This window comes from Trachypithecus francoisi, unplaced genomic scaffold (genome assembly GCF_009764315.1).
Source record: "Trachypithecus francoisi isolate TF-2019V2 unplaced genomic scaffold, Tfra_2.0 Lachesis_group16, whole genome shotgun sequence".
Classification (NCBI taxonomy): Eukaryota; Metazoa; Chordata; class Mammalia; order Primates; family Cercopithecidae; genus Trachypithecus; species Trachypithecus francoisi.
In genome coordinates this window covers 46019135-46043966 of record NW_022681461.1, presented here as the reverse complement: position 1 = coordinate 46043966, position 24832 = coordinate 46019135, and positions in this window count along the sequence as shown.

Below are 24832 nucleotides of genomic sequence, written 5' to 3'. Positions count from 1 at the left end.
GTGAGCAAGAGACAAAAACTCTTCCAACCACAGAATAAAAATCCTTCCCTTCAGTCTTATTTGACCCATGAGTTCCCATGCCCACCACTGTACCAATTGTTGCCAGGGAACTATCAAGCATGAATTGTCTTAAGCCCTGACCAGTAAGGGAGATGGCCTGGATGCATCCAGACTCACCTGAGAGATCTGATGAACATTTCTTGAGTTATTGGGCTGCAGTGGGTATAAGGGTTGAATATTCAAAGAAAATCTGGGTTCCATTAGGAAGTAAGAAAGAATTGATGCTAGAAAGCAACTGACAATGTCCATATCAGAACCCACTGGGCTTCCCAGAAGTGAGGAAAGGAATGTTGGCTCTGATGGAGTGTCTGAACTGTGGGTAGGAGAGTGGCCCGCTACTCGCAGGAAGGAGTGTTTCTAAGTGTGAGCCTATGTGCCTCCATCTAGCCCCAGGAAAATGGATTCTAAGTTCCACAAGAGAGAGGGCTGCAAATAAACTTAAAAGGCAGGTGAAACTTTATCAGAGCTTGTTAGAGAGTGATAAAATCACTGGAAACAAAGACATGCCCCACGTCAGCAGAAACAGAAGCAGTAACTACTGACTGTGGTCAGAGAGACATGGCTCGGGGGCAGCAGCAAAGCCCAAACGCCTTCAAGAAGACAAAAGTCACCCACCATAGAAAAGAAGGAGATTTGAGATGTCTTTGGGACTCGGTATTTCTAGTAGATAGGGGCACAGAGACAAAGATGTATAAAGAATCCCAGAGTCCTAGGTTAACTGCTAAGAACACTGATTTAACCTTCCTTTCTCTCCCAGGCTGGAGAACATTTCTCGTAAGGGAGGATCTTCCAAGATCTCATGGAAGGTGAGTAGACTGAAATTTTTGACTTGCTACATCACCCGAGGAAGGTCACAGAGAAGGAGATGTAATAGAGCTCATCTTGGTTAGACCAAGCCGGAAATAAGTCATGGCCTTTTGAGCTGAGCATGATTCAGCATTTTAAGAGATAGAGAAAAAGAGGTAGAAAACCAGTAAGCTTAACAAAAATAAAGAACTACGGGCAAACCAAGTTTTAAAATATTGGAATATAATACAAATACCAGCAGGTACATATACACACACGCACATACATACACACAAAAGCCCTAAAATGCTGGGGGAAAAAAAACCAATAAAATTAGGGATCACTATAATATTTAGACCATTTTCCATTTGAATCAGACCACATCTGGGGACCTACCTTTGTTCTGGATCACTGAGGTAATTAATAGTGATGTTGACAAAGTAGGAGGTGCGCAGTGGAGAGTGCCTGAGAGGGTAAAGGCTCCAAAAGCCATAGTATACATGCGGCAGAGAGGCCATCCCATAGAGGAGAAAACCAAGCCGCTCCTGCTATTCCAAAGCAGCAGATTTCAGCTTTTTTGTAAGAACAAGCTGATGCCATGAGAAGTGCCCCACATCACAAGCCTGAAAGGTTTCTGATTCTATCACACAGTGACATGGTAACTTCGGGCAGATTATTGAATCCCTCTGTGCCTCAGTTTCCTCATGTGCAAAATGAGGATACTATGAGCTGCTACTTTCTAGGATTCTTATGAGGAATAAAGGAATTAATATAAGTGCCTAGAACAGTGCCTGCTAAATTGTAAGCGTTGTATAAGCCTCTGCTATTCATACAAAGAACCAGCTTTTTCATAAACAGAGATTCCATGTGTATTAGGTTGCTAAGTCTGCTCTAATGAAGTGCCACAAACTGAGTGGCTTGAACAACAGAATTATCATCTCAGTTCTGGAGATTAGAAGTCCAAAAGCGAAGTGTTGGCAGATTTGGTTCCTTACCGAGAAAGAATCGGCTCCAGGCCTCTCTCCCAGCTTCTGGTGATTTGTGGACAATCTTTGGTGTTCTTCGTTTGCTTCTTGCCTTCAGCCAACTCACTCCAAGCTTTGGTGCTCTTTGATTTACAGAAGCATCACCTGATCTCTGCCTTCATCCTCACACGGTGTTCTCTCTAAGTGAATAACTGTCTCCACATTTCCCACTTTATAAGGACAGCAGCTGTATTGGATTAGGGATCATCCTAATTACCTCATTTTAACTTGATTATGTCTGTGAAGACCCTAGCTCCAAATAAGGTCACATTCTATATACTGGGGGTTAGGACTTCTACATATGAATTGGAGCTGGGGGTGGATACAATTCAAACCATAACACCAGGCCACTGGGGATCTTTCAGAAGAGTCAGATGGCCGGTGGATCAGAGATGTTGCTGGTTGTAGTCCTACAATACAGCCAGCTGAGGGTCTGCCTTTACAAAACAATGATTGGTTAAATCAGGACTCCCACCATTCAATTTAGGGTGCAATGGAAAGCTTGATTTCTTAATCCAGGAACTTAACTTGGCCTTATAAGTTACAACAGTAAAAGTAAAGAGCAATATAACCATTACCTCCTTGGTCTATTGTCCTGCAGAGACCATAAGGGAAAATAGCTAGTGGTGACCCCTTCAAGGCCGAGCTTAGTCTGGAATCACCTGCATTCCTGCTTCAGCATTCTTTCTGCTCCACAAGTACAAAACACCCAAAATAGCCGCACCTGTGGGGAAAGAAGACTAACCTGTCACTTCTGGCCCACTGCAGACTTTTTCCACCTTCATTTCATCTTACCCTTTTTGAACAGTTACAGAGGCCAAGGATACCAAATGGTATCATGCTCATTCCCTGTGAGGGTATGGAGAGGTTAAGCTGTTATCCTGGGGTCATGTAATTAACTAATGGTGGTGCTGTGATGAGGTATATCAATAAGGTATATCCTGATAATCTATCAATCACAAGTTGATTTCTTGAACATCTCCTATTTGTTTAGCACAGTGCTAAGTATTAAAGATAGACCCCTGGTATCTGTCAAATCAAATCACTAAAACTTCCAGTGTTGAGAAGCCCTGCCAGCAGAAGCCAAGTGGACTTCCTGCTCACTATTAACCAAGCCATGGCCATGAAAGTGCCCAGAATGTTTTTTCTTTTTTCTTGGCACAATTGGATGCAGATCAGCCAGTGGCTTTCACTTCAACCTCTCACCAAAAGCAATGTTCCAAAATGCTGTTTCCCTGCTTGTCACTAGACCACATACCTCGATTCTCCTTGCCGAGCCTCAGCAAGATGTGGAGGCTGCGTTCCTGCTCTGCCCTCTAGACTCACACCTTGGAGAGGATGGCATGCCTTTGGGTTGGTCATTTTTTCCCCAGCTTTATTGAGGTAGAATTCACAAAAAGTGTATGTATTCAAGGTGTACAATGTGATGTTCTGACATATGAATACACTGTGAAATGACCACAATCAAGCCAATTAACATATCCCTCACCTTTGTGACTGTGTGTTTGCATGTGTGTATTAATACTTCAGATCTACTCTCGGCAAATTTCAAGTATATAATACATTATTATTTACTACAACCATCACAATGTATATTAGGTTTTATTCATCTTATAAACTACTAATGTGTATTCTTTGCCAACATCTTCCCACAGAAAGCAAGTTTAGATTTTTTTCCTGGGTACTGAAACCACCTCTACTTCTTAGGTATCAACCTCTTAGAAAACAGAAGTGTATGTCTCCCCCATTTGTCCCAGGGCAACCCTGTTCAGGTAATGCATCAGTCAGGTGTGCTGCATTGCAAACAACCACACACAAAAACAGTTTCAGTGGAAAGCAACAAAAGGCTTGTTTTTCCCCTCTTACATCTGTGAGTGGGAGGTGTTTGGCTGCTGATGTAGGCTGAGCTTCAGCTGAGCTGAGGTTGGCTCCAACCTGTGGATTGGATTTAGAGCTCCTCCACGTGTCTCTCACTGTCTCTGGATGAGCATTTGCGTCAGGTGTTTTCTTCTCATGAAAAAAGGCAGGAGCCCAAGAGGGTGAGCATAATCTCACATCACATCCACTAGTCTCCCATTGGTGGAAGTGATTTGCTTGGTCAAGCCTAAAGCCAAGGATAATCCTAAAGTCAAGGAGAAGCCTAAAGTCCACCTGTTATGGCAAGGTCATGGCAAGGGTGTGCAGGTATAATGCTACTACAAGGGAGCAGAGAATTGTGACCAATAATGATACCACAGTAAGGCGAGGGCCCCATTCTTCAAGTTACCCATGGCTTGTTTGCCCACCATGTACCTGTCCAAACCACAGGGTTTGATCTTTGATCACTGAGCCCTCCAACCTTCTCTTTCCCGCCCCCAGATTCCATGACACCACCTCTTCAAAAGCACTCCTTCCTCATGCTGCTTTATTAAAAGCTTTCCACCAGACTGGGAAGTCGAGGAATCCCACCTGCATCTAATACATGATAATTTCCTAATGTAACCCAGCACTGTTTGCTTTTTTTCTCAGTTGCCTGCCTGTTGCATTGTTGCATTGTTGTTGGTTGAGTTCCAAAAATATCAAGAGGAAAGGGAAAAAAGAGAAACTATTTAAAAGATGATTATCCAGATATCCAAGCCATTCTCTAGGTAATGAATCCATGTTGAGCGAGAGTAGCATTTAGAACACAGGAGGAAAAAACGAGAAATTTCCATCAAATACTGGGTTCTACAAGTCTGTCTTTGCAGGCCCACAATATGGAGCCTCACAGATTTAGTCATTCACACCTCTCCTACATTTTCAGAGCCATTAACCAGAGTGGACTTGTCAGGGTTTCAACAATGTAATTGTTTAGCTATAAATGTTCCTGTTGGCTGGGGCCTGAGGTTTCTAATAGTCACCGGCAAAGGCCGAAGTCAAAATAGTGCATGGAGGAAAGGACAGAAACCCAGCACGAGGATGTGCTGAGGGAAGGGCTGGGTGGGGTGGAGAGAGCTGAAGGCTGCCAGAAGCATGGGACCCTAAGGATATGGGACTCTAAGGAGCTCAGCATGGGACCACCACAGCTCGAAACTGGATTGCAGTTAAGGTTTCTGCTTCTGAAAGATGAAAGCAAGCCTGGGCTCCTGGCCCCCTCCTACACAATCAACCTGGAAGAACAGCAAAAGTGAGAAGGAAGACTGGATCTGGAGGACTCAGAAACTGTGGGGAGCCCTTTGGTTGACGAAATACATGGTGCAACCAACCCGGCACAGGGGGTACCAGGTGCATGGACGGAGGACAGGTTGAGGGAAAGCTTAGTTTTGCACTTGCCCACGTAACCTCTGAGGGATAACTGCCTGCCCCATGTTGGAAAAGGAGTTAGCAGCATCAGTAGATGGTAGGTGTGAGGTGTGGGAGAGCAGAGCAACGCTCAAGCCCTGTGGGGTAAAGAGCTGATGAGAAGAATCAGTTGACTAGCTGACTGGCCCAGAGCATTCACCCCTCTACCTCCTCCACACCCATTCACCCACAGACCCTCTGCATTGGTGGATCACAGTCAAAAACTGTTCTTCAAACTGATTTTGACTATCGCTTGCAATAAGTAGCACATTTTATGTGATGACTCAGTACATATACACGAAAGTTTCATAAAACAGTGTGCTTACTGGTGGGATGTCCTCTTATCTATTTCAACCTATGCTATGCTATGCTATGCTATGCTATGCTATGCTATGCTATGCTATGCTATTCTCTCTTTAATGCTGGCTGACTCACTAAATTGATTGTGTGACCCATTAATGGGTTGCCAGTGGGGACTGAAAAACTTATCTATAGAGATTATTTCCTTCCTGAGTTACTTTTTTCAGAGCATTTAAAGGAGGATCCTGACTAAAGCTGTGGCCTGATAGAGGACACAGAATTGGGGTGATGGGCTATCATTGTGTGAGACCTGAAGCACCATGTCTTGGAGCTTACCCTGTCCCTCTTTAGGAGTGGGATTTGAGTTTCTTTGTTAGTATAGATAACCAGGCACAGTAGCTGTTGCCCCTAAAGGAACCAGAGTTTATAGCCCAAAGACTGAGGACCGTAAGAAGTCAACCACTAGAAAGATAACAGGCTGAGCAGCTTATACTTCATAGAGCAGATCTATTGTAACAGATCACGATTTTAAAATAAGCATAATAAATATCTTCAAAGAGACAAGGGATTATGTAGGTAATATGAATAAGGAACAGGAAATCAAAAGAAAGAAAAGATTAGTGACTTTAATTACAAAAAAAGTAACAGTTGACACAAGGAACACCATAGGCAGAAAAACAACAGGATACAGCCCAGTAACAAATTAGGGTGCTGAAATAGTAGGATCTCTAACAGAAAGAAGTAGGAAGAGATAAAGAGAAAGTATTACAGGAAACCTGGGAGACATGCCAACATCTGGATAGTAGGAGTCTAAGAAGGAAAGTATGAATTTTGATATTTGGTAAAATGGAATTCAAGGCAAAAGTAATCAAGAACAGTAAGCAAGAACCATGTAACCATCATTGAAATTATATGCACCTCACAATATAGACTCAGCATGTATAAAGTAACAAGAATGAAACTGGCAGGAAGAGAAAACAGTCAGACACGCCACCAAAAGCACAAATGATTTAGTCCCTTTTGTACTTATAGCATTTGGTGGTTTCCTGCCACCCTCAGAATAAAATCCAGTATCAGGGCTTGTGAGGCCCAGTGGGATCTAGTCCCTTCTCATCTCTCCAGCCTATTTTTCATACCTTACCCTCTGGAATGCTTTCTGCAGTAATTTTGAGTTTATTTTTATTCTTCATATATGCCTTTACTCTCTTAATTTCAAACCGTAAAATTTGTTGTTCTTCTGCCTGGAATATCTTCCTCCACCTCTTTGCCTAAATAACCACTACTTATCCAAACCATCTTAGATGAGATGTTCTTTCTTTCACAAAACCTTGAATGTATTAGGCCTTTCACAGCACCCCTCTTATTTGTAAATTTCTTGTTTAATTCTCTGTCTCCCCCACTAGACAGTAAGCACTGTGAGGAAAGAACAGTGTCTGTGGTGGTCACCGGTATACTTCTAGCACCCCGGACACCCAGTTGTACAGTGAGTATACTAACTGAATCCAAAAAAGTATTTGTAAAGTAATAATGGAAGTTTAACTATAGGAAATTAGCCCAACTTCTGGTTCAACATGGCAGAATGTACATTTAACTCTGTCTCTGCCCACTCCCCATAAAACCTCACTAAAATGCCAGTAAAATTAGTTTTCAAGACATATATCCAGCAGGACAAAGAGAATGCTATTGGAGATAGCTTATCACAGGGGATAAATATGAAGCTTAATTGGATGGTGGTAGATGGGTGTGGAAACCAACAAGAAGCAAGGTTTAAAGCGCCAAAGAACTGGAAAGACACTGGGTATTTCAGAAAATGGTGGCCTAAAAGAAGGGGATTGATAGTAAGTCCTTATATGGAGAATAGAGAAACTCCCATCCTCTCATCCAGTGATACTAAGCAACTGACCTACCCCATATCCAAGCAAAAGATAAACAGTTTGCACTGTGGCTAGATTGTTCTAGAATGGCTCTGGCCTTAGAGGCATCAGGTAAGGCAGAGAGCAGCAGTGAGATACTCTACCAAAGACAAGAAGGTTAAGTGAAATTTTGAAAGCCCTCTTCCCAATCCCTTCTCTACTTTGTTTACCTCACCTCAGACAGGTAATTAGAAGAACAGGGGATCACAGAAACATAACTCCAATGAAAAGAGGAGGACTAACCCAGGAATACTGAGCATGAAGGTGAAAAGAACAGCACCTGACTCATGACCGACCTATGCTGACATGGGGCCTCTATCAAATCAGCTGCCAGATTGTGATTTGGTGAGGTCTGCCACCCAACAGTTCCACTAGGCACATGGATTTCTCAATTAGGTTCTGGTCCCTCATTCTTAAATATGTATAAATATAAATATAAATATAAATGGTTTATATCCTTGGCACTTAAGGAAAACCACTAACCTAAATGGAAGAGCTCAAAAGAAATTTACAGGAAATAGAGACAAGGCAGAGAACAAAACAAATATTAACAAATATTAATTATGTTTGTAAGCAACATCATTAAGAGAGGTAAGAGAAGATTTTATATCCGTATAACAAGAACAGAGTGCTTGTAAAAATAACTTTCAGCAAATAAGAGCTCTTGGAATTTAAAAACATAATAGCTTTCCTGCAAGCAGGGACAGAATAATATGAATAAAAATATGTGTGTCTAACCCCAAATTCAAATTGTTTCTCTGTGGACTTTTACCCAGGGTTCCTATACCAAACCCGAGTATATGGATGCTTTTCTGTGCAAGCTGTGTCTTCCTGGAGAGGAGGCAGGTCCTACTCCTTGGTCCTACTCATCCACTGACTCCAGTTCCTTATTTGTAGCCTCAGTCCCAGACCCAGTCTTCAGTTCCAATCTATGCAACCATTGATACTTCCAGGGGCCCTTAGGCAAAATAGAGATTTTTAAAAATTGTGTGCATGAATCAGATTTGACTAAAAAATAATACACAGGCTTAGAAAGGTAAAGCGACTTGCCCAAAGTCATGTGGACAGGTAGTAAATCCTGAGTCTCCTGATATCCCTTATTTGTCCACTAATTAATTTATTCAAGAAATAGCACGAATAACAAACGTGATTAATTCTTGTATGTAAGGACCCCACAATCTGGTGACCAGAGAAAGTGGTAAGAAAGATTAATGCTAAGATGCAGCTCTGCTCGGGGGCTAGGGTATCTCAGGGAAGATGGCCAAGAAGAAAATTATGCCTGAGCTGCATCTTAATGAATAAGATGAGAAGGAAAGGGGAATGAAGAGGACTAAGACAGAGGTGAGAGTGAGCACGGTGCTTTGGGGGCATTCCAGTGGTTCTTGATCACTACACCGTCCCAAGAAGAGTTGAGGCTAAAGCATCAGATCAGGTAGAAACCAGATCAGCCAAGAGCCAGTGTGCCATGTGAAGGAGCCAAGACTCATCCCACAGCTAGATATGAGCTTTGTAAGGGTTTTGAGCTAGGGAGTGACTCTTGTCTAGTTTATAATCCATTTGTTGATGTGAATTCCAAAGGCTACTCAAGGTAAGATAAGGAAAAGGAGAGCAGAGGTCATTTAGAAAAGGTGACTGTGGCATGAAACAGAGTTGAGAATGCAAGTATTGAGTTTAAAAAACAGCCAGAGGAGCTCCCTGCTTCCAGGAAATAAGGAAAGACCAGGAGGAGCATAGGTAAATTAGGACCAGGAGAGGTAAACATTAAATTGAGAAGGTTACACTGATCTCAACATGCTAGTGCTTCTCAAAGCTTTCTACCCAATAGCAGGGGAAAAGAAGGTCTGGAAATCTTGGGTGGTGACTGGAAGTGGACTTTTACAATCTCAGAACTTCTGTTTAATCTGTAAAATTCATATGAGCTTTGCATTTTACTTTACATAAGATCAGTCTGTTTTAATATGAAAAGTTTTTAATTACTTTCCAGTAAAAATACTTCCCACACTCCAAGAATTCTTGCAGTCAAATTAATATTCCAGCAAGATGCTCCCGTGGCTTCTCATGCCTCATGAAAGCCAGTATTGGATGATATACAACAGTGAGGGATTTGATTTGTTCAGGTGAGCTGTGAGGGGAAAGAGGGAGTTGGGGGAGTTAAATTTGGGGGTATGGTGTTGGGTCAGTTTGAAACGGGTATTAGAAAGCCAGGTAAGAGGCTTTTAAGGGAATCCCAATGAGCTCTTAGACTAGAGGATGGCAGTGGATGAAGCAAAACACAACATACAGAAGAGAAATGTTTGCAGACCTGGTGGATGACTCACTCTAGGGGGCCAGACAGAGAAGGCAGAATCAAAGACATCTCTAACTTTGAACCCTGGGGATGTGATTCCAGGGTTGGGAAGGGAAGCTTCCTCTTCCCAAGGAGCAGGAGGAACATACCAACGTCAGCCAGCTGTGCTCGTGTGCTTGTGCATGATGCCCATGTGGGAATGCGTTCTCGATGGCCAGGCATTGAGGACAGGCAAGAAGATCCAAGCAAAAACACAACTGTGGGAGTGGGGCCATTCTCACAGAAGGCAAAGCTGACACCATAAGAGTGGCTGGAAAGTCTGAGGGAGCAAGGAGAGAGAAGGAAACACTGAAGATTGAGGGCTTGACTTAAGAGGAAGGCACAGATCAGCAGTGGCAAAGGGGAGAGGAGACTGGGCAGGACAGACAACAAGGTGTGCTGACCTGACACACAGTCACAGTGCTGGCAATCACCAGAGCAGAAAAAGTTAGACTTGGTGGAGGAAAAAGGGGGGATGTCTTGGTTAGCAGCATGGCTGAAGAGTCCAGGGGTAGATCCTCACCTCAGCTGTGATTAGGTCTCAGGTCTCAAATGATGCCATCGGAACTCCATCTCCTCTCTCTGCCTCCCTCTCCTGTGCATTCCCCTTTGCACAGCCTCTCTCATTGTGATGGCTCCTGGGAGCTCCAGGCTTTTAGCCTCTCGTCTCATCAACCCCAATTGAAAAGAAACTTTCTTGTCCCAAAAATGCCAACAGAAGTTCCAGTTTTGGCTCTGATTGGACCCTACTGGCTCACAGGCCTGTCCTTAAACCAGTCACCGTGGCCAGGCCTGGGTCACAAGCCCAAAGTCCCCCCTCCAAACCCACATTAACTAAGCATGGGGAAAGGGGCTTTCCCTGAAGAAAGAGGGCTACACAACTGCCACATAAAAAGGGAATGAGTACGGTCAGAGTGGCAGAGAGTGGGTCCAGGAGGAGAGGATGTTTAAGAAGCAGAGGGTGGAGGTGGGTGGCCACACATGTTAAATGTCAGGCAAAGGCCAAAGTAGGGGCCATAGAGGCCCCATAGCACTTGGCCAGAGAGGAAACCAAGTGGCTCCTCTCTCCTCTGTCTTGCTCCTGCCTTAGATTATGAGTCTGAAGACAGTCACACCCATCCCTGGCTTCCCTCCTTCGTCACACCCACCCTGGCATCCAGAGCCCGGCTCACAACCCCCCACCCCTTCTCCAGCCTTCCAGAACCAAGCCAGAGCCACTGTTGCTGGGCCCCAGGCCCCACCGGCAATAAAAAGTCCCTTCTGGCTTCTGCAAGGGAGCTCATAATGTGAGAGCCAGATCCTCCCTGGCTGGATGTCCCCACCACACACATCATATGATTCCTTCCTTCCCAGCAGGTAATTTTTCCAGTGAAAGCATCACCCCTCCTCTGTCCTTTGCCTCTGACCCACCAATTGTTTGCCGAGGCAGGACCAGTAACACTCCTTGGCTGGACTTCAGAGTTCCAGTCCGGCCGGGGGTGTTAGGCTGGGATTTAACCACGGACCCCGAGGGGCTCATGTTATATGAATCATCTCCCCAGTGCGCCAAGACATCAAACCAGACTTCACCCCTCGCTCTTTCTTTCCCGGCCGCTTCAGCTCATTGGAGTTTAAAGCTACACGGCTGGCAGCAGCTCATCTGGAACATCCCCGAGCGCTCCCCTTTTCATGAGAGCACACACCCTCAGAGAGCAAGGCAGAGTCAGACAGACAGACACACAGATGGACAGGGAGAGGAGAGTCTGGCAGACGGACAGAATGAATATGGATTTCCTGCCCCTGCTGTGGGAGGGGGAGCCCTGGCAATCACATCCAATGTTAGAATCCAGCTTGGGAAGGGCCGACAGCAACTCCCCTTAGGAATCTGAGTGGGTTCTTTTGTGTGTGATGTTTTGAAGCATGTCAGCATTCCCGGGTACTGTCAGCCTCCTTCAAATGACCCGAGCGGGGGTGTGAACAGCAAGCTCTCACCGCCTTAGGCTGTGCAAAAGGAAAGGCTGGGAATAGTGTTCCAGAGGTTTCCTCTCACTGTGAAAATCAAGGCAGAAATGCCTCGTCCTCAGCTCCCCAAATACCCTTGAAGATCAAGGGGCAGCTAAGCTAATCTATTATAAATTCTAATGTAGCACAGTTCCCCGACCAGAGCTGCTTCTCCTTCGGTGCCCCAAGCGTTAGCCAATATTTCATCAAAACCTACTCCCTTCCTCGGGCCCACATCTGCTCCTCCTGCTCACCCCGAGAGGCTCGCACGCTGGCGCCTTCTTCGTGCATATGGTCTCCACGCACACACACGTGCACAGGCATACGCACATGCACACCGCTGGACTCTGATCTTCCTTCCTGACTGATGATACTACCTGGCCAGTCTAGTTTGAAATGATCATTTTTCGCTCTCAGCATTTTTGAATCTCACAAAAAGATGTTCAAAAACACCAAAATGGTAATACACACACATATCTACACACACATACACGTATATCAAGCCACTCAGAGCTTTTTTCCATGAGATTTTTTTTTTCAGAGAATTAGTCTTTTCTCATGATTTTAACCTTACTCCTTGCTACATGTAGGCCTAAATCTCCAGTGTAATAAAAGTGTATACTAAGGCCAGGGAGTGGCCCAGTCACTTACATGGGGCAGGAAGTCCATCTCATATGCTTGAAGACCTGAATGCAGCCACTTCAATAGCTGCTCAGTCTTAATCCTCCCTCCTCTAAAATGGGTCTAGCTACCCACTCCAGGAATCAGGTTGTAGGGTGCCAGACACTTTTGGAGATGAAGACAGGATGCTCACCATGGCATGCTGAACCAGGAGGCGGGCGGGACTCCTCCTGACTTTGAGACCCTGTTCGAGTGAGCAGTTTAAGAAAGCATTATAGTCTAGCAGCTGGGTGTGAGCAAAGAAACTGCCCCCATAAAAACCAGACCTCTGGCAGAATACATCGTATGACCCCAGGTTTCTGTTGTATGTAGTCATCATCCTAAAGGAATCTCTGTACAATGTTGACTGCGTGCCAGGCACCTTGATTTACATAGACTCACGCACTTGCCTCTCGTAACCCCCATGCTGAGGAAGGCACCATCATGAAGCCAAATTAACAGATGATGAAACAACAGTGGAAAAGTTAAATAACTTGCTCAAGTGGTGGAGCCAGAGTTTGAACCCAGAATGGTTCAAGAGTCTGTGCTTTTAGCCATGACAGTATACTGAAAAGAGCAAGCAGGTGAACAAGTGAGCACATGTGTGCGCATAGAAAAAGAGGAAGAAAACACAGCATGACTTCACAGTTACAGGTAGCATGACAAGGGATTTTTTTCCCTTTTGCTGTAGTATTTGCATTTTATCTATACTTTTGTGACATCTACAGTGAACAATAATTTTAAAATGCTCTTTTGAAAGAACATCTCCCAGTTCTGTTTATCAGACCACCATGCTTTTTCACCCAACGCAGCAGACAGGTAGGGGCAATGCTCATGCTGTTAGGCAGATTTAAGCCATTTCTCAGACAAAGTCAACAAAACAAGGAATAGTGACCTAGAAGAGGTTAGTCTGCAGTTAAGAAATCTTGTCATCAAGGATGTAGAAAGTACCCTGGTGCACCCCAAATCTACTCAAACTCCCGATGTCCATGGACAGCATTAGGGAGACAGTGGGATGGATGGAAAGGACCTAGATTGGGTCATGGATCAGAAGACCAAGTTTCTAGACTTATTATCTCTTTCTCATCTTGTGGTACCCAGATAATTTCTGCACTGTCTGAACCAGCTTTCTCACCTTGACCTTTGACGGCCTCCTGGATTCTAAGATAGTCACAGGAGATACTGTTTTTGGTGGTCTCTATGTGTGTTGCCTCATTTAATCAGCGCGCACACACACACACACACACACACACACCATGCACATAAACCCATAGGTAGGTGTTGATATTCCCATTTCACAGATGGGAAAACTGATCAAGGTCACAAAGCAGATAAGTCACTGAGTTCAGATGCTAACCCAGGGACAACTGGCCCATGATTTTGGAGTTCTCTTTGAGTGAATAATGTCGTCAGGTTTCTAAAGCAGATAGTCCAAAGACAAATACTTGGTCTAATCCTCTGCCTCAAACTGTGTGTCAGAGTGGTGCTGACACGGTTGTGGCTGCATTCTGTGCTGTTTTAAGGAAAGTGCTTTGGAACTCTTCCTCCACTTCAGCTCACCCTTCACTGCTCTCTTTTTTATCCCTCAGGTTCCTCATCCTTCAGGGCCCGTCGAGCTTTCCAAGGTGAAAGGAACCAGCTCATCAAGAAGAGAGCTCAGTTCTCTGGCACCCAGAGAGAGACAATCTCCCATTAGCCCCGAGGTGCTGGCCCACAAGCTTTTCCCAGAACGTCCCAGAAGTGGTCGGGAGGGAGGGAGCTTGCACTACACACAGCCAGCCAGCTCTCCGGGCAGGCAGCAATAATGGAGAATGTGATAAGCTGTCACTAGAAGCCAGCTCAGTTCTCCGAGACTTAATGGTAGAATAACACAATAGGGTCAGACTAAAAAGGTTCCCTTATGAAAATTTTATCAGCAACTTTGGTAAGTGGCTATGGGAAAGGTGCTTTGCTCACAGGCAGACCTGGGACCCGATTTTACAAGGTACAGGCAGCCTGCATTGCATCACCCCCGCAAGATATTAAGGGCACTCAAATTGAATTAACACCAAATCAAGCCGGTGCACTTAACAATACAAATGCACTTAAGGGATGCCTCAGGATGATTTGTGACTAAAGAAAGCAAAGAAGAAAACCGACTGCAAGCCACAAGGGCGGTGTTGTGTGTCATCTACAGGAAAGACCATAAGTAGAACTTAGAATACCGGAAAACCATGAACTTCGGGGGCTCTCAAATACCTTAGACCCAGCCGTAAAGTAGAAGGCCGCTTTTGTGGTATACAGAAACAATTGATAAATAAATTACGGCCAATTTTCTTAGTGGCATGGTCTCCATTACATGGTCTCTGACAGTGGCGTAACTACTCTGCTAAGATGATAAGAGGCGAATAATGGTGGATCAGGTAGCGCCCCAGGAAATTCTTTGCCAGTTGCCAGGCCTCTCCGTGCCAGTGATGACACAAAGCTCCGCAGTGACAGCCAAGTGATGAGAAGTGACAGCTCACCAGACAGATCTTGACAGGCCCTACAAAGAATCAGCTGAAAGTGTCCCTGGCAGATGGGACCCCAGAGTCAGGGCTGGCCCTTTCGTTTCTTTCCTTCTCTTGTCAGCATTTGTCTGCACACATTTTCTCCTCTCGTGTCTTCCTCCTCTGCCCTCAGCCTCCCTCACTCTCTCCCCACACCCCTATCCGCACCCCCTCACCTTCTCTCTCACAGACACCCTGTCTACCGAGCTGGAAGACAATTCGGCCATCTTCATAGATGAATGACTCTTCTGAGATAATATTGGAAACTTGGATACATTCTGGACTTGGGAGAATTCAGGGGGAAAAAACGGCCTCACTGGGGATTCCTTTCCATCAAGTAGAATATACACAAAAGCATGCTTTTGTTATCCTTTCAGGAAAAGAGCTGCCTCCACGCAGGGTCTCACTCTGAAAACGGGTTACATTTAGGTTGGAGGTGGCCTAATTTTGTCAGAGTTAAAGCAATTGCTCATCGAGTCATGAGGTGGCTGGGAAACTGGGGCAGGCAGGTTCGGTTTTTCACTGTGGAAAAAGGAGTTCTGGAATAGTCGGGAGGACCACTTGTAGCTGCTGTTGTGTCTCCAGCAAGACTTGCTCACTCCAGGAGGTAGGCATTGTCGGACAAACTGGGAGAATAAGAAGGTCTCTGCATTTAGAATTCATTATCTTGGGCCCTTGCTCTGCTAGAATTTAGCTGTGTGACCTCGGGTGAGTCGCCTGACTTCTTTGAGTTGTACTTTCTCCTTTAATAAAATGGAGGCCTTTGCATTTGACTGTTTTGAGGATGGAGCAAATGTGATTATGGGGAAAGTCTTTGGAAACTAGGAACCGTCTATGAACATAAGGCAATGTCATGAGGAATACAATATCCAAAAGGCACATGCAGATCCACTTCTTATAGAAACAGTCAAAATTCTCAAGGAAGAATATTCAAACCACTCCTGGTTTTCGCTTTTCCATAACAGCAACCTCCTCTCAGATAATCAAGGAAGCAGAAGAGTAAACCAATGCAAATGATATATACTAAAACTCCTCAACTTCACTTTTTAGCTTCTCCCATACAGAATTTTAAGATGAAGACAGTGAATTGCATAATTCCTGGTATTCCCTAGCTATGAGGTATTCCCAAACTCAACACGTCCTGAGGGCTTGTGGCCAGATCGCCTCCTGCTTCTCAGACTGGGAGCCAGAGAGTTATCCCATCCCCAGACCATCCCCAGCAAGGCTGTCCCCACCTGCCCACCAGCTGGTGATGTTCCCTTCTTCTGAGGATTTTACCTCCGCCTGGGGCATCTGGAGTCTCTACCCACTGTGTCTTCTGCTCACTCTATTACTTGAAAATCACCCCTTAAATGCTTAGGAATCACTACTCACATTGTGCATTTTCCTGCTATCACTGGTCCCCTTTCCGCAAACAACCTTCCTTGGAGCTTACAAATCATTATTCGTCAGTGATTCACCAAGTCAACAAATAGTCACAGAGCGCCAACTCTTGTGGTTCCAGGTGTCGGTAACACGCAGGTGATGCACCAGCATCCCTAACTCCAAGGAGCATACTTTCTCATCATTCTTCCTCTCCCAGCCCCATCTTCGGTTTCACTATTTAGTCCCAAAATGTCAAGAGCTATGCTGAGCACATGTCTCTAGTGAGGGAAACTCCCCCACAAATTGGAGTGAAATTTGTGTCACCTGGAACTCCATCCTTCAAGGATCTCCACGTAGAATTAATTCCTCCCTCACTGGGTTCCTCTAGACTCCTATACATACTTGTACACATCATGTGCTCAGTCATTTGTGTGCATGTCACTCTCTCACCAACACACTCCAGGTTCTTTATCTTACTCATGTCTGTATCTGAAGTGTGTACCACAAGTCCAGGTACTTAGCTGGTACTCAAAAAGGCTTTGTGGAGGGAATGAATGCAGGAATGAATGGATGAATGAATTTGTCATCACCTTACTTTCTTTTTGTTTTCTTTCCAACATTTCTTTTAGGTTCAGGGCATACAGGGGCAGGTTTGTTAGATGGGTAAATTGCAGATTCCAGGGTTTTGGTATACAGACTATTTTGTCACCCAGGTAATAAACTTAGTACCTGATAGGTAGTTTTTCAATCCTCTTCCTCCTCCCAGCTTCCACCCTCAAGTTGTCCGTGATGTCTGTCGTTCCCTTCCTTGTGTCCATGTGTGCTCAATGTTTAGCTCCCACTTATGAGTGAGAACATGCAGTACTTGGTTTTCTGATCCTGCATTAATTCATTTAGAATAATGATTTCCAGCTCCATCCATGTTGCTGCAAAATCTCCTTACTTTCTCAGTCCATAACCATCTCCCCTTTCTTGTTTATTTTGTTTTTCTTTTGTTTGTTTGTTTTTCCTCTCATCCTCAGCCCCAGCCTGTGGTACAAGGAGACAGTGTAGCCTAGTGGTCATCAACACAGGTTCTCTCTAGGATGTGTTGGGGTTGGCTCTGACTGGCTTGCAAGACTGGATTGTTAAAATGAAGACAGTGAATCATACAATTCCTGGTATTCCCTAGCAGTAAGGTATTTTTAAAACTTTTTGAGCTGGTTTTAAACTGTTGGTAACTTGAATTCAGCCATAGTGGGAGGGTTTATACCATGGAAATCAGTAAACGCTCCAAACCAGGGATTTGCAGTTCTGGTTTTGCTTTTGTTTTTGAGTGCCTGTTTGCCAGCACTCCACTTCTCCAAGTTATCCCAACCTGAATTTGCAGCTCAGCTTTACCATGGACAAGTTGCTTGATATCTCTAAGACTCAGTCCCCTTATCTGTAAAATGGAGATGAAAAGTATGGCTTCACGGGGTTAGTGTGAGAATTAAAAGACTCAATGTTTATAAAGTGCTTAGCACAGTTCTTTGCACATAGTAAGTGTTCAATAAAGGCAGTTATTTTTATTAGCAGTAGTATTATATTAGCATTAGTGTTATTATTCCTTGGCTTTCAGCTAATGCATTCTTTCCTCCAGTTAATTATGCATTTTTCTTACTCTACAAAGAATTGGTGGCAACTTGAAAAAAGCAAAAACAATTAAATAGAATATATAAATAAAATATCAGGAAGAGAGAGAATAAACGTTATGCTACAAAGTCAAAATCACAACACTATTAGAACTGAATGGGATCTAATAGATTTCAGACTCACTGGAGTGTTCATTGTAAATGTCTTAAGGTGCTGCCAACAGAATCACAGAGTGTTAGAGCTCAAGGAACCTCAAAGATGTTCTAGTTGAATCCTTGTTTACAGATGGAAAACTGAGGCAGGCAGGCGGGAGGGAATCATTTCTTGAGCATAGTGGCTAATGTTTTCACTTTCATCATCCTTATAGAATTCCATTTTACAGAGAGCCACTGAAGCAAAGGAAATGACCAGACTTGCCTAAAGCCACCTGGTTGGTAATGGTTGAACTGAAATTGGGACCCAGGCTCCCATCTCATAGTCCACCCCTCTCCTCTGTCTTCTTCCTGCAGAAAGATTCATTCGGTGATAAGAGCTTCCCAAAGATCAAAGTCTTTCAAGGCCCAACAAAATTACACTCAAATGGAAAAACTGCAGGAGTGTGATGGAGGGGACTTTCCAGGGAATTTCCTAGATCTGGTTGTGACACATGAACGAATGACAAGCATAAGCCCAGTGGCAAGAACAGCTGCTTTTGCAAAAAACACATCCTCATTTTTTGTTGGCTTTTGAAAAGAGATCTGTGTTATTAATTTATATTCATTTGTGGTCCATTCTGAAATTCAGGTCTTTTTCTGCTGTTCTTATAACTAGAAATGTTTTTTTCTAACTCCTACCGATAGCTTTTACTTCCTTCTTCACAAAGCCTTCTGTTGGTGTGGTTAGTGGGCACGGAAATTAAATCTCTTTTCCCTTCCTTTTCATCTGAAAGAAGCAGCACAAAGCAAGAAGGTGGTTAAAAAGCAAGCAATGGGACTGACACAGAAGGGCAAAGAAGAGGCTAGGTCATCCACAGAGTGAATGAACCCACCATTTACAGAGAGTTGACAGCAATGTCTCACTTATTAGGCCACCACCCCCTTGACAGCAAGCAGGCTGAGGCCCAGCTTGGGGGGTCTGTTTTATGAGGATCATGTTATTGCCCTCAGGGCTGTAGTTGACCTCACACCAAATAAACACGTCAGCCAGTTCCAAAGTCACCGTTCCCAGGTGTGGTCTGGAGGCGCCACGCAAAGACCCTCATGGTCATCACTCCGTTTTTCCTCACCTCTACTCAGAAATGGCTCTCACAGTCTCAGCATTGGTGCTGACAACTCTCTCCCTATCCCTGTCCCCAAATCATTTGTCAGAGCAATCCAAGATCTCACGAACTGGACCTGAATTGCCATCCGAGTGCAGGTCCAACCACTAGCCTTCAGAGGGAAGACCCTGCCTGCAAAGGAGAAAAACCAATACACAATTAAATACAAATTTACATACATATATATTTACATTCTATGTCTCCCTCAAAAATTAAGGAAGGGAGGTTGGGCAGTTGCTTTTTATTTGTTTTTCCAGGTTTTTATTAAAAATATGCTTTTCATTATTTGTTTTTCACACAGCAGAATTAACTGCTCCAGACTTCATCTCAGGTTGGCTTAAACACTCTGGCACGGTTCTGAGCTCCATCACTCTGCCACCTGCTTGGGTGAGCACAGGCAATACTGACTCATTTACTTTCAAGTTTTTTAATAAGTCAGGTGTGTTTAAAAAAAAAAAAAAAGACCTGCTATCAAAATTCAAGCAAAAAGCCCACTGTCCCCTGGAAAGCCCCTCGAGTTGCTGTTTGCATCACTCACAGTGTGGAGGTCCTCTCCGGATACTGGATGCATATTCTCACCTGGGGATGCCTCTAACTGGGCCGTAGTTTCTAAAGAATATTCGTGTGGATTCTAACCCCACCACTCAATTTCTGTGACCTTAGACAAGTCATGTCAACCTTAGGCCTTTAAGTGTAAAACAGAAACATTCACACCTGCCTGACATATGTCACAAGCAAATACAAATGTGCTTTGGAAACAATAACTTGGTAGGGAAATGACAGCTGTCATTATTGTAATAAGATCAAAACTGATGCAAGAACATGGCTCATCAGATACAGTCTGGGGTGCTTGGTTCTGGAAGCATTTCTTTTGGAGCCAGCAGCGAGGTCACTGTGGAGACAAGAACAGACCATTTTGCTTCCATGTTTGTGGGAAAAGGCACCATCTTGGAATGGAGGACAGGAATGCATTGTGGGAAACCCACAGCATCCTCGTTGTTCAGAAAACACAACTGAAATCACACTGGTTAGCAAGTATTGAGTCTACAACCTGAGCAAAAAGAATTCAAACACTTGAGCTTATGCTGGGATTGTTTTCCCAGGGTCAATCCTGCCTTAGAACTTTGCTGAGGAATTTACGTTTCTCATTACTTGAGGGAAATAAGAAGCTCAGTTGAGACAATTAGAATTCTATTCTGGAGGCAAAACAACAGCTCCAGTTCGGCCTGTATTTTATTCCTACCTCTCCTTCAGGCTTTACCTGAAGTATCTCAAGGGAAACACAGTGGGGAATTGGTATCTTTGCTGGTCTATTACAAGGTCTCTTTGTGTTCTGCTTCTCCCGTTTCTGAATCTGTAACTCCTGAAATACACCTTGCAAAGTCCCTCTTTAGGCAGAAGCACCACTGAAATTCATTATCTCCTCCTCTGAGAACCAGGCAAAGGAACAGGCCCCCATGTACAGGACCTTCATGCTCATAAACACATCTGGACGCGGAGGTGACTCATGCAGGCCAGCAAGGAACCCCAGCATACCTGCTGTCACTGCAGGGTCACAGGCAAGAGGGCTGAAAAATGGAAGGAGGAAAGAGGCAGGGGAGTGTTCTCACGGTGGGCGATGAGGGGAGAGTGGAAGGATGTGGTCATGGGGAGAGAGGAAAGAAAGATGAATGGGGCCTGAGTCAGTCATAGGCTAAAGCAAACAGGAAGGCTTTAAAGTGAGATTTGAGGAGAGGAAGTGGTTCTGAGCAAGGGGAGGGAGAGAGTTCCAGAGGTCGGTCTTGGAAAAGAGCTACTCTTCATTTTTTTTGGATAGTCCCACTCGTGTGAATATTTCTTGGTGGCTCTGACAGACGGGTGAACCAATTTATTATTATTATTATTATATTATTATTATTATTATTATTATTTCAAAAAATTCACAACTGGCTTCAACTCTCCCCTAGACCTTGAACCAAAAGGGATTGAGACTTTAAGTCTGAAAACATTCAGGGGATTCATTTGTGCTGTGCTTCATTTGCACTGCTGCCTGCTGCTCATAGCAAACACTCAGGGCCACCCAGACAAGGGCTTACAGGGAGATGTCCCAGCCCCTGTTAACCTGCAGCCAATCTCTCTGATGCCATGTCCACTGTGCCTGAGTGGATCCAGGAACATCATCCTGGGGGTGCTCGCACTTTTATAAATCTCTCTAAACTGAAACTGCCAGACATGGAGTCACAGTCGCTACCTCCCCGTCTGGCAACAGGGCCTGCATGTGGCAGAGGAAAGGAAGCAGGAGGGGACTTTGGGGCTGGGGACCCAGTGGCAGGTCACACGAAGAGACAAGTGACAAGGGTTTTGGACTTGGCATTCCCATGGAAAGCCTAAAGGTGCAGATCCCACCAGATAAAGAGCAACCTTGGATAGACACACAGTCCCCTGCCTTCTGAGGACTGATCTTACAATAGCTCTAGAAGCCAAAAGCAAAACAAAATGAAGCGCTAACCAAATAAATAAATAAATAAAATAAAATAAAAAATAAACTTCCTTGAAAGAACTCAACCAAAACCAGCACACCTTAAATCTTTCCAGTTCATTGGGGAAGTCCCCTTTCCACTATCGTTTATCAGAAACTGTTTTCTCCATATTGTAAAAGATAATAAAATCCTCTGGGCTTCAAGAACTAAGAGGCTTTGATTTTCCTCCTTGTTTCGTGACTTTTGGAACTGAACCTTCATGGTTCTCATCATTTTCATCTATAAAATGGGGTTAATAAGCTTTGCTCCCATCTCAAAAAACATTACTCACATGATATGAACTCCTGTGTAAAGATCAAGACATATATATAAAAGGATGTCATTCATAATAGCAGAAGTTGTTACAGAACAACACCTAATAATGTCCAGGTTATTGTTTCTTCTTAAACTAAAGCTGAACTCAGGCATGAACAAGCTCAATGCTGGATCGCTTTTTATTGTGCTAGAAAATAAGCGAGTTAAATAAAAACTCCAGTACTTTCTTCTGCTGTGTCTACATTCTCTATTTTGAAATCTAAACTCATTTCTACATTACAATTAAATTTTAAACATAATATAGTGAGCACATTTTAAATGCTTATTTTAATAGCTTTAATGAGATATAATTCATGTTCTCTTATATTATTTTTTACACTTTAAAACTTCACTGTTAGGGCCGGGCACAGTGGTTCACACCTCTAATCCCAGCACTTTGGGAAGCCGAGGCAGGCAGATCATCTGAGGTCAGGAGTTTGAGACCAGCCTGGACAACATGGTGAAATCCTGTCTCTACTAAAAATACAAAAATTAGCCAGGTGTGGTGGTGCACCCCTGTAGTCCCAGCTACTCTGGAGGCTGAAGTGGCAGGATCGCTTGAACTCGGGAGGCGGAGGTTGCAGTGAGCCAAGATCACACTGCTGCACTCCAGCCTGGGCCACAGAAGGAGACTCCATCTCAAAAACAAAACAAAATAAAACAAAAGAACAAAAAAATTCACTGTCAAATACAGTAGTCACCAGGCTTATGTGGCTACTCGAATTTCAATTTAAATTAACAATTACTTAGTACAACTAAAAATCTAGTTTCTCAGTCATACTAATCACATTTCAATGCTCAGTAGCCATGTGTGGCTAGTGGCTATGGATTAAACAGTACAAATATAGACCAGTTCCATTGTTGTAGAAAGTTCTGTCGGGCAACACTGCTCTAAAATAATACAGAATATACTCATTACAAAAATGTGGAAAACATATAAAATGAGGGAAAAGATATAAATTTCTTATTTTCCCACCACCAATGAAAACCACTATTAATAATTTAGCAGATTATTTATAATATTTGGGTTTTTCCTGAATATCTGTTTTGTTTTGTTTAGATTACATGGTTGTGATCTATTGAATATGCAATGTTATAGTCTGTTAAACTTTAAAACAAAAGCATTCTTCCATGTTGTTGCCTCCTTTTCAGAAACATCATTTGTAATGCCTACAGAATATTTCACTACTCAATTGCTGGCATACAGAGGGTACATGTTTGAATTTTTCTTAATTCAAATAAAGGTAAAATTTCTGATTTAATAGCACTTGCTTGCTTTAAAAAGAGCCCACAGAAATTACTGCATTCTACAATAGTTCCTAATATACACGAAACCTGGGAGCATCAGGAATAATCTGCTTGAACCATTGATGGCTTCTGGTCCCTTCCTGAGCCCCTGAACTTGGAGGAGGCACACGTGTGTGTCATCTCCCACGACTTTAGGGCTGTGTTCAGCAGATGCTAAGTAAGGGCAACATGCTGCAAAATGAGGATAGTCATGAAGAAATTACATGTTTCATTTGCTAAAAGCTAATGCAGAAGGATTATGCCCCCTCAGAGCCTTCTTCCTGCAATACACTGTGAGCCTCACAGGGTCTAGTGGCGTTGCTGAGGGGGCAGTGGATGTGAAAAGACCCCACACAGACCCTGGCACACTCTCTCAGAAAGCTTCCAGAACCCTCCCCCGGCAGGTTCTTCTACTACACCGGTCTCCTCTTCCCCTTGACATGAGTGTCAAGGACCACAGGCTCTGCCTTCAGGCTCCTCAGTGACCCAGCTCAACCAGCCTGTGGCTTTAGCCACCAAGAGGACCCCAAACTTCTCTCTGCCTCCTGAATTCTCTCTGAATTCCAGACTCAGACATTTGCCAAAACATCTCCACTGGGCATCTCAAAACTAAAATGTAATTTTATCCATCTCCCTTTCAAATAAACGAACAAAGAAAACAAAAATCTCTGCCCTACTACAGTTCCCCCATCTCCATAAACGACATCTCCGTTTTTCTAAATGCTCAGGTCAAAAATCTGACGTCCTCCTTTGCCCTTCTCTTTCTCTAATGCCTCATCCATCATTAAATTCCTCAAATCCTACCTTCCCATCTCCACCAGCCCGACAGCCACTGCCCTCTCTCGCCTGGCCACTGTGGCAGCTTCCCAGCTGGCCTCTCTGCATCCACGCTTGCCCCGAAGGGCTTCGTCTCCACGCTAAGTTCTCACCAAAGTAGTTCCACCTACCCACCCTCCCCTGCGTGTTTGGATATATGTGGGGGGGTTCTGGGTTGTCACAACAACGCTCATTGCTTTAGTGCCTGAAGGACTAGTGTCCTAAATGCTCACCACTACGAAATATCCCATCCAAAATGTCAATAACTCTTCCCTGAGAAGCTCTCACCTGCAGTGATCCTTTCAAGACCCAAATTGCAAGGACTCTCTCCATCAAACAGCTCCCTGGAAGAAATGTTTAAATGGCTTTTTACATTAAAAAATAAATTTTTTGGATCTTGAAGCCAGCAGTTTCCATGTTAAGTCCTCCCCCTGGCTCTATCCCAGACAGGTAGGAGGTCTGTCACAGTTAACCAACACTAATCAAGGAATCTCCAGGTCCTAGAGGGGAAGGGAGAGGAGAGGATCTTTAGAGAACCACCACCAAAAAAAGGTGCTTATGGGACTCGCTATGCCTGAAATCTCCCTCCCCATCTAGCTGGTGCCCTCCTACGAATTCTTGAGAATTCACTCTAACGTTACCTCCTGTGGGAGCCCCACTGGCTACTCCATGCAGCTGTAGATGCCTTTGTGCCATCTCTGGACTTCATGCACACCTGAATGACAGCCTCTGTCACAATGTAGCAATTATTTATTATGTATC